Genomic DNA, 11,331 nt, shown 5'->3' with positions numbered 1-11,331 from the left:
AGTAAAAACAACAAGGAGTCCGGTGGCACTTTAAAGACTAACAGATTTATCTGAAGAAGTGAGGTTTTTTACCCATGAAAGCTTATGCCCAAATAAATCTGTTAGTCCTTAAGGTGCCACTGGACTCCTTGTTGGTTTTGTGGATACAGACTAACACGGCTACCTTCTGATACTTGAGTATATATAGTGTCCTCTAGCAGTGAAATAACAATATTGATACAGAAAGCTGAAGCACTGATCCCTTCTACATAATTTTGAAAGGCCCTTTAAATGGCTTTGCTATGTAACTTTCCCCCCATCAACGTGGAGGTTTGCTGATGGAGGCCCTACCCTTCTATTCTCACTGCTATGGGCCACTTCCTCTCTCAGTCACATTCATACAACATTCCTGTGGCTGCTTCTACAGGCAGCCAGGTTCTTCCTCGTAACGATGAGTGTTGACACATGTAGAAAAAGCTGGAAAGAAAGGAGGTGCAGTCCGCATCATATAGCCTGCCATCTCTGTGTGGACCCTCAGCAAGTGGTCCGTGGACCACTGGCCACTGTTTAGTATCACTTATGCACAAAATAGAGCATGTTTTTTGCCTGAAAAATGTTATATATAAATTAATTTACTCTGGTTTCCAGTGATAAAAACAGTAATAGAATCTGAGCTCCAGTGTGTCTCTTTGGCACATGAAAGAAGAATGCTAAAGAGTAAGATCAAAAAGTGGTGAGCATAAAGCTGAAGAAAGATTAGCCAATGTCCTTAAAAAACTACAGACATTCCAAAGAAGCAAGCTGGACAGACTCAGACCTGTTGCTGGCAGAAAAGAATATATTTCTTGGGAAATCTTTCCATTTTCATTCTTCCAGATGCAGGCCTTTAAGTGTCACTTTACTGGAGCTATTACTGCTGCAATGAGCAAAACATGCTCAGTTTTCTAACAGGAAACCTAAACAGAATCAGATTTTTTTTTGCCAAGATTTATAAGATTTTATTGTGCACTCTTTTTGTAACAGTATTCCAGCTGTTTAAACAGAATGGACTGAAACCTTGAACGTAACACTACTGAGATGGAAAGTCGGGGTGGAAAGTCTTCTGGGTCTGAACTGCTATGTACAGAATGAGTTTAAGATGTCAGGTTCTATAAATAAGTATTCCAATACATAATTTCCACTTCCTTTTTTTAACATTAATATATTGGATCAGAAGCTCTCTTTCAGCTGTTTAACTTGAACCTAAGCCAAGTTCAAATGGGACCACTCAGCTCTTCATTCTCCACTTGTGTTTTGTTTTCCTCCTTATTCAGTTCTTGAACTTTGTCCCCTCAGTGTTTGTATTCTAGCTGGCAGGGCAGATGAGAGGATGCCTTAAAGGCAAGCATCTATGTTGCTCCTCAAATCCAGCAGCAGGGGTGGATTAACCCCAAGGCACAGCGGGGCTGTGCCAAGGATGCCCAGCTCTGGGGTTACCTGGTCACATCATGACATGCAGCTGGAGGAGAGAGCATGTGGAGCAGATTGCCAGCAGCACGAGGCTCTGCTCCACAAAAGGTCCCTACAGATCCAGGGGCTCAAGTAAGTACCTGCAGCCAGGGACCCTACTGCTGCTGATCTTTGGGCAGGGAGGAAGGTAGCCCTGGCTACTGCTGATCCCAATCTTCAAGGCAGCCAAGGGAGGATAGCCTGCCACTGTTGCTTCTGCTCGTGAGGCCCTTCATTCCCCAGCCGTTGCTAGTGGCATGGCCTTTAGGGCACATGCACATGCTGGAGCAGTAGGCCCTGTGAGGGAGGCTCCTGTCACCCCTGAGTCTCATGGAGCAGAGGAAAGGAGTGCTCTATGATGGATGTGAGTAGACAGGGCTCCCCCCATCTCACAACACCATACGTGTGTATGAACCTTTGCAGACAGAAGCCTACTGATCATGCATTAGAACCCCCTATATTAGACCCCCATGCACCCATGTGGAGTCCCATTGACTTCAGTGGGACTTGACACAGGTGCCAGATCCACACTAATGGACCCCGATACAGGATTGGGGCCAAAAGCAGACAGGCAAACTCCCTGTCCAGGAGACCTTATGTTGAAATGAGACACTGTGAACAGGAATTGGGAACAAAATTAAGTGAATGTGCATTGTGGAGGCTGCGTATGTGTCTTGTAATTCCAGATTTATTTATTGAGAGGGCAGCCCTTCATGGGGTCAGTGCTCCTGGCTTTGCCTGAGCCTAGGAAGTGAGAGGTGTGCACTCTCCTGGTTCTTTGTGGTGGGGTGCTGTGCAGAGCCAGAAGAGAGCTTTCATGCTGGAGATAAATACTGCACCCCCAGAATGTACACAGCATGGAATACAGCTTTGAAACATCTCACTGGGCATTTCTCCATTCGTAGGCCTGGTGGACACCTCAAAATCAGATTGACCTCTGAAAAATTTCAAGCCCTGTTAGATATTAGGTTAGCCTAATCCCTGCTATAGTTTGAGGTAGGTTGATAGAAGAATTCTGAGAGAGGTGGATTAACTACATCAACAGAAAAATGCCTTCCGTTGTTGTAGGAAGCATCTACGCTACTTCCTGCAGCCCCCTAACTGTGCCACTATAGCCCCTGTAATGTAGACATACCCTTAGCAAGTCACTGTCTTCTTAATGACAATGCTTGAAGGGCCAAATTGTAAGCCCAGCACCCATCCTGAGTAATTAGGGTAAGTGCTGAGTATGCATGTGACAGAAGCCAAGAGCCAGAGCAGCTGAGAGCTACTCTACACAGGTTATTCCAATCCAATAAATGGAGTAACCTCCAAGGGCCTTTATGCCCATCCCCCAGGGTGAGGATTAGCTTAGTTATGGACCTTATTGCCTCCACTAATTCTTTTCCCCATCCCACCCATATCTCACCCCCTTTGCCAGCCTGGGAGTTTACACAGAGTAGGGCTCTGTTGTGCAGAACCTGTTCTTCCATTATGCAGTCCCTGTGCAGCAGAAGTATACCAGTTCCATTGCCAAGGCCCCATCACAGCTGTGGAGGAGGGACCTACATTCTCTCTAAAAAGGCAGGAGCAAGTGGCTCTCAGCATCTATTGAAGCACTTCTCCAGGTATTAGAAAAGGAAGGTAAAGAAAAGCTTTATGTAAGCAAAATGCAACAGAAATCAGAAAAAATTAGAACTATCGAAGGAAATAAGAAATGAAAGAGAGAGAGAGAAGAAATAAAGTGAACTAGAGGTGCTGGTGGCAGTAATGGGTCAATTGCGCTCACTGGTATTTTACTATGTGCTATGGCTCCAGGAGGCTTCTTTGCCCTAATGTTTTCTATCACTGCCACCACCAGTGCAGCTCTACCCAGTGACCACAGTGGTGGAAGCTCTAGGGTAGACAGGGTGCCAGCATTTTGACGACTATGTCTTGTCTACATTAGAGCTCCCACTTTCACTAGCCCCAGTGGAGCTGCCAATCTGGAAACGGCTGGGTTCAGATGCACTCTGAGGCATTCCTTGGGGAATTCTAGTTTTTTCTTGCTTTGTTAAGTGGAAAACCCCTACCCAAACCATGTCCCAGTGGGGCTTAGAGGAGGTGAAGGGTGAGCATGGCTTGAATTAAGGCTTTCTCTTGAGATGTGTGTTTACATCTTAATTGTCAGCTGGGCAAATATGAACATTACAGACTGTTTGCAGTGTTGCCGTAGCTGTGTTGGGCATAGGATATGAGAGAGACCAGGTGTGTGAGGTAATATCTTTTATTGGACCAACTCCTGTTGGGATCAAAAGCTTGTCCCTTCGACTGCCAGAAGTTGGTCCATAATAAATATTACCTCACCCACCTTATCTCTATTTTGTAGATTGTTATATTTTTAAAAAATTCTTACTCCAGAAAATATTTTTGCTCTTTCAGCTAAGTTAACTGTTTAAAGGAGTGACTCCCTGATGTTTGTAGCAGATGAGCCTGTCAGAATTCTCTCGCTTGTGGCTGTGCACACGCTTTTCATGAAGACGGACGTGGTGTTGGTGCAAGGGGATTTCCAAGCTGGAAATTCCCTGTTCTTGTGAAGAACAGGGTGCGCGGTGTTAACTGTGAGTAAGAATCCACTCAGTTTTGCTTTGGTTTTGAGACTTTCGTTACTCAAATAATTTTCTTTCACAAAATGAAAAATAAGCGATCATCAATATGCCAGGTTCTAACCTCAGTGTAAATATAGATTAACTCCACCAAGGTCAATGGTGTTAACTCCAGCTTTACACTGATGTGACTGAGATCAGAACCCACAATGCTCCCACGCTATTGAATATACTGCTATCCGGTAAATATATAGCAAAATTGTATGCTAAAGGCACTTGCACTCTTGTCTCTTGCCAGATGTAAGATGTGCAGGGTACTGCTTCACAGACTAAGGCAATATTTTTGGAGCAGTCACCAAGATGAGCTCCTTGTCAATTTACCGCAAACATTTGTGTGCATTAGCGGAGCAAATAACTTATGAGTAATTTTTTTGTCTTGGCCTTGAATATAAATATATAGTTACAATATATGAAAAAAGGTCTGAAAGGCCAGAGGTCTCAATTAGAGCATCCTGTGAATTCTTGGGTGGGAGGGGGGCGTTGTTTGTTTGTTTGTTTTTAATGTGGATAATACAGTTCAAACCCTGTAACGGTTAAAGAGCATTTTGAAAATCTTATGAATTCTTGGGATCCCCATTTAAAGGCAAGGTTTTCTGTTCTTAATCACCATAAACTATTCCTAGTCTTGTAACAATTTATAAATTGGCAAACTTTTTACTGGTTGCAAATCATCAGCCCAGCAGCTTTTCATTCAGGGACAGGGTAGTTTCTCGTCACCTGCCTGCAAAGCCCAATTTGGAGACGCACTTTTTATTTTCTCAGAACTGTATTTTATAACCGGCCTTTTAAGATCAGATGCTGGGCCTGTTTTTGCTGCTCTGTGATGTTGAACAATGCTGATTTCCCAAAATGAAACATCCTAATAGCTCCTTTAGGTTAGATCTGTTTTGTTTATTTTGATGTCACTGAGAATTGCACTAACTGGTATTTTTTGAAAGGGATTTAACAGTTGAGTGATTTTGATTATTTCTCAAGCAATTTTTAGAAAAACTTCTATGGTAGATGGAAATTGTAGGTCCAGAGCCTGCTCTTGCAGCCCTTATTCTGCATATAATCCTTATCCAAGTGACTAGTCCAGACTGAATTCAGCAGTATTGCTTGTGTAATGAATAAAATCCCCAGTTACACATTTATTTCCTTCTAGACAATAAACAGCTCTGCTTATATGTTAGGAATGATTTACACAAAACTGAATGCATGACTGACTAGCCATAGGTTTCGGGCAAGGAAACATTGACTTAGTGGGAATAGAGAAGTCAAATTCATTTTAAAAACGAAATTATAATACTGACATTTTTAACGGCTTCTTAACCCTATTTTAATGTCATCCTGGTAAACATTTGCAGTGGCTTCATTTTTATTTTCTATATTTAATGGCAATTTATACGGCAAACAGTAAACTGAAGGCCCTTTTTTGGGACAGAAATATTACCCTGCACTGATAACTTCATGGATGCTAAAACAGGAAATACATTACATCAGGTGCCTTCCCGCCTATGGTAACAATGAAAGACCAAGTCCATCACAAACTCCTCAAAGTAATCAGCCATCTCTGGTGCCATTAACAAATGTCCAGAGAATAGTTGTAGTTAGGAATTATCATCACATGGGTCTTCCAGATGCAGGACAAGTACTTTGCCACTGAGAGGTTTCAGAGTGGTAGCAGTGTTAGTCTGTATCAACAAAAAGAAAGAGGAGTACTTGTGGCACCTTAGAGACTAACAAATTTATTTGAGTATAAGCTTTCGTGGGCTAAAACCCACTTCATCAGATGCATGCAGTGGAAAATACAGTAGAAAGATATATATACACAGAGAACATGAAAAAATGGGTGTTGCCATACCAACTCTAACGAGACTAATCAATTAAGATGGGCTATTATCAACAGGAGAAAAAAAACTTTTGTAGTGATAATCAGGATGGCCCATTTCCAACAGTTGACAAGAAGGTGTGAGTAACAGTAGGGATAAAATTAGAATGGGGAAATAGTTTTACTTTGTGTAATGACCCATCCACTCCCAGGAGGTAGTGACTTCTTTAGCGGGAGGCAACAGAGCTTTTTGTGTGTTTACCCAAAATTCCATAAAGTCATCAGTCACTGATTTATGCAGCACAGCTAGATACTGTATCACCAGAAAAGATGTGGTCAACATATTTATATTTGAAATTCATGACTATGAATATTCTAGTGGAAATTCCAGTAAACTCTTAGAATCCTTCAGCTGGTCTCTGCTGGTTTCTACGGGCCTCTGCTAGTTTCAGTGGGTTGGTCAGTAACACTAGGGACCAGTGGGTCTGCTGCCTGGTTCCAAAACTTAATTAGATCCATAAGGGACCAGCTGAAAATTTTCATTTGAAGTTTCTCTAGCCAAGTGAGTGCAGAGATGCAATTCAAAGTTACCACCATGTGGCTAGCATGATCACATTACTCTTAAGGACCCTGATCCAATGTCCATTAAAGTTAACAGAAAAATCCCCATTGGCTTCAGTGGACATTGGATCGTGCCCAAAAGTTTTTCCTGAGTAAGTGCTGAGCACTTTCTAGCTCCTCTAACACCAGCTCATAGTTTGTTTATGCTACTTCTTTGAGGTTTGACCTTTTTTTTAATCTCCCTCTGGTTTTTCCTTTTTGAAGTATAGTAGTTACTATGGAAACAATGTTGTGATTGGTGTGTGGGGAGCTTTAGTAGTGATATTCATAAGTGCATTAGGAAGCCAGTTTAAAATGCATACTATGGTGTGTGAAATACAGGAGTTTGTGAGAGTTATCATGACCATTTATGTAAACATGTTTATTTTGCATAACTGTACTAGTTACAAGAGAAGTATAAGGCCAAATACAGAGAGGATGTAAATAGACAGCTAAATTACACAATGGTAAATCAGTGTAAACTGGGGTAACTTACATTCAGAGAGGGTGGAAGGAGAGGGTCTGGTAGGAAGAGCTAAGCAGTCAGTTCTACTCAGAGCTAAATCCAGGTAAATCTGGAGTAACTCAGATTTACTAAACATATGTAACTGGAAGCAGAATTTGGCCTTAGGGCAATTAACTTACACTTTTTATATCCTCCTGTCAGTTGTTTTCCTGCTACAACATACCCTTCTATCCCTATAGCATTTGATGCACCAATTTACGCTGAATTATAGTTGTTGTTCTTTCACATGTGTATTGCAGTAGTTCCCAGTTGAGATCAGAGCTCCATTGTGGTAGGAACCCCACAAGCAGGTAAAGTAGGCATACTACTCCACATGAGATCTCTGAAATATAAATTTCTTGCTAATGCTTTTGGCAAATTCATTAGAAAATTGAAATTACTGCAAGCATTAGTCACTACAGTAGCCTAGAATTTGGACTTGCTGATAGCAAGAATCAGTAATAATACAGATCATTTTATATCTGCAAAGTGAAGTACAACACAGGAAACAGATGCACTTTTACTAAAGACGTGCTGAATGACATCTGAATGACGTGCTGAAAGCGGTGCCTGATCCATAGCCCAGTGGTCTCAATGGGAATCTTCCTCCTGCTTTAGAGGGTTTGGATCAGGCCCTAATAGACCATGGAGCTTTTTTAGAGACTATGCAAGGAGGAAAAAGCATATTGTGTTTCAGCTGGCTTTGGTATTCTTCACTTCCTGTCTCAAACTGCTGCGAAGTGCTGCTGTGCACAGTTGGACAGCTGTCACTTTCCATTCCAAAGGTGGCTGTGTTTCATTGACAAGGAGAGTGATTCCTGTCCACGGAACTCATTTGTAAAGCACCTTTGGAATTCTTCTCAATCAGGCTGTTTATTAATACTATTATTTTTCATTTTTTTAACACCCTACATGAGCAATTACATGCGTGTTAAATAACTACCACCCCCCATATTTTATGGCTTTTAAATACAGTTTGTCACGATCATGCCATTAATTGAAAGGTAAAACCCCTCCATGACATGTCTTACCTACATGCCTCAGCTGAAGCATGTAGTAAAACCTAAGTCAAATCTGAACCAGAGTAAGAAATTGTTTCCCGTCCTGAAATGCACCAGTCGGAATGTAAACTTTTGCTGAATTTTTAAAGGCATTCTGTCCTGCGTAGGTTATTAAACTGGCCTCATCCCCACAGCATCTGAGCACCCTCCTGTCTTGCATTAAGCAACATGGCTAACATCTGTCATCGTCTCTCTGTCTGTTCTCTCTGTCATCGTCTCCTCACTGCAATATAGTGTGCCTGCTAGCTGAGTTGTCCCATAGAAAACTGTGCCAGCCAGTCAGGATTGTATTGTCTCTATTTTAGACTAGAATTTATTTGTGTGTAACACCCTTCCTTCTCCAGGTATCCAAAGCTGCTTTGCAGTGTACTGAGTGATGCTGATAGTGCAGTTACTCTGTGGGCAAATGCGATGGTCATTGTTGGCTCAAAATAGTTCTCAAACAGCTCCATTGACATCTCTTCTTCCAACAACAGCCTCTGCTAAGTTAATCAGTAATTCCCTCCATTTGCTGAAAAATTGTCACATGATGTATAATCTTTGCCTACTGGATCCATATGTCTGTGAGGAAGATTAAGGGATAGAAATGGATCAGTTCACCCACAACTGAAACGGTTCCACCTCTGGCATGGAACTCAGCAGCTGTTTAATGTTGCTCAGCAGAACCACACAGCAGTCGAGACAGAAAGTAAAGAACACAGCTGAAAATGCATTCCACTGAAACTGCAGGAGGAAGTTGAAAAAGCAACATCCAATTACTGGACCTGTAATTTGGCAGCACGTTGGGATTAACACCCCCACCACTGCATAGTGTGCCCTAAAGCATTTAATGACCATAAATGGTCAGACCCTTGGTTTTGTGTCTCATGTAGTAGTGACATATTTGATCTCGCCAGAGTTTTGCTGAATTCAAGAGCGAGACTAAGGCTTCTGGCCCTCAGAGCATAAATGACCATGTGTCTTGTGAAGGTGACACTATAGCTCTTGTGGGAAGGGGCATTTTAACCACACAGTTTTGCAGTGGCCTTTACCAGCTGATTATTAGATTAAAATGAATACAGTGGGCTGGATCCTGGCTCATGCTAAGTCACCTTTACTCCATTCCAGCAGAGCCAGGGACCTAAAGCTACCAGGAATGTTGAGCTGAAGAATCATTGACTGCTCTAGAGCTGGTTCTACACCATTTGATGTCTGTTCAGCATGCAGGGGGATGGGGAGGAGATGTGAGGGGGTGGCGCATGGGTGGGTCAGGAAGGTGGTTATGGCTCCCTGAGCTTGAAGGCTGGTCTGCTCTTGTCCTAATGAGAGTTGGAGGAGCTGCGGAGCTGCAGTCATTTACACCAGTGGTATTGAGTCTCCTAGAGGATGGATGTAGCAAAGCACCACTCCAGCATGCTCCCTCCCTTCTTCTAAAACATTCCTTTGCTGGTGATGGGCTTGGAGAGTAGCTGGCATAGGGTTCCCACCAGCTTTATGCTAGTGCGGAGTTCTTCTATGCCAGGAGAATTTCCTGCTGGCAATTTAGAGCCAGATTCAATCTCCTTTGTTCTGCCTGAGCCTTGCAAAGGGGCCTATTTCAGTAGAGAATCTGGCCCATTGTATCATGGTGAGGGGAACAGAATGTCAAAGAAGACTGACCTTGGACTCGCAAGACACTTGCTTGAAACACAAAGCAATTTACAAGTGTCTTGATGCACAGGACTTTACATGCATAAATCCCTGGATAGCAAGATGAGAACAGATCCCTTAGGTCCTTAGTAGAACTGTATTACATGATCTAATTTACTTCCACTAATTAATATTTACACTTTGTTGGGAAGATTCCATGATGCCAGTCGTGAGTGTCCATTTTTTAATGTGTCCTTCATGTACCTTGGTGCCTTCTCCCATGCTACCCCCTTATGCCTGGGAGGAGCTCCCTGTAGATAGCTGCAAAACCACCCCCATGCCTTCCTTCAGAGTACTCCTTAAAACCCTTCTTTGCTGTGAGGACCACAAAAAAATCAACAATGGCAAGGCAGGTGGTTTGCTGTGACTACTCTTTTTCATTCTGATCAGTATCATCTCATTGTTTCCCTGGTCTCTCCCATCTGTCTATTTGATCCATCTATTGTCTATAGTCTTACACGGAGGTGGTAAGCTCTTCAGGGCAGGCATTGTCTCTGTTATATGTTTGTACAGCATGTATGTTAGCACAGTGGGCTTCTGGTCTCTAGGCACTACTGAAGTACAATTATTTTCAATAAACATCCAGACATGTGTCCGTTTGTGTTATGGTGAATGATGGCTAATACAGAATGGATGCCAATGGAAATAGTAATTTTGGGGAAAGGATCTTTGTGCTGAAGGCAGGTTCATGGCACCAAGGGCTGTGAAAATGGCAAGAACCACATTACATTGCTGTGTGTAAATGTTTTTATTGGAACGTTATCAAGACTTTTTGCCCAGTTCCCAGACTGTTTGGTAAATATGGAGACTTCATGCTAGAGAGTGTTTTAATGGTCAACACCATTTATTTCTAAGGACAAAATCCAAAGACATCTTTTTCTAAAAGACATGCTTTACTCCAGCTTCTGTGGACAATTCAATGGCTTGTGTATATAGGAGGGCAAAGCAGATGATCATAGTGGTCCCTTCTGATCTTGAATCTATAAAAAAATATCTGCTTTTAGGTGAGAGGAGGCTTAAAGGATTTCCTTAACTCTTTAAAATGCATTCTGAGCTGCAGATTAAAACAGTGGCAGCCACTCCAACTTTTGTATGAGTCTTTAGTAAAGTTAAGATTTTGTCACGGTTATTTTTAGTAAAAGTCATGGACAGGTCGTGGGCAATAAACAAAAATTCACGGAAGCCCGCGACCTATCTGTTAATGTGCGGGTGGGGCCTGACTGCTGGGTGGGATGGGCTGACAGCCTAGAGCCCTGCCACGGCGGCTGAAACTGAAGAAGTCAGGGAGGTCCATTAAAATCATGGAATCTGTGACGAAATCATATCCTTAGTCATTAGGGTTAAAGCAATCAATAAACTCTTTGGCAAAGCAGCTAAAATCTGGTGTAGCCAACTATAGGAGGATCTCTCCACTATACTGGGGTCCTCCAGTGGCACAGAGCTAGCATAGCAGCTCTTGTGACACCCCTCCTTCCCATAGCAGTATGGGGCCACGACTGGAGTAAAAGGGGCATTGACTGGATAATTGGATGGGCACATAGTTGGCCCAGGTTTGTGGGAGCACAAAAGTGGTGTAAAGCCTCTTACCTAGTCACA

General features: G+C 42.6%; 1 long non-coding RNA gene across 1 annotated transcript in view; it reads left to right on the top strand.

The window, feature by feature from the left end:
- The first annotated feature begins 1,116 nt into the window (after positions 1-1,116).
- The window catches only part of LOC135981775 (uncharacterized), a 32,128-nt gene continuing 21,913 nt past the window's right edge, over positions 1,117-11,331 (top strand). Inside the window, exons 1-2 of the long non-coding RNA XR_010598940.1 lie at positions 1,117-1,560; positions 3,868-4,046. This is a non-coding gene — a long non-coding RNA (uncharacterized LOC135981775). The remainder of the gene's footprint in view (positions 1,561-3,867; positions 4,047-11,331) is intronic.

Source organism: Chrysemys picta, chromosome 2 (genome assembly GCF_011386835.1).
Source record: "Chrysemys picta bellii isolate R12L10 chromosome 2, ASM1138683v2, whole genome shotgun sequence".
Classification (NCBI taxonomy): domain Eukaryota; kingdom Metazoa; phylum Chordata; order Testudines; family Emydidae; genus Chrysemys; species Chrysemys picta.
This window is presented reverse-complemented; position numbering and strand designations above follow the sequence as displayed.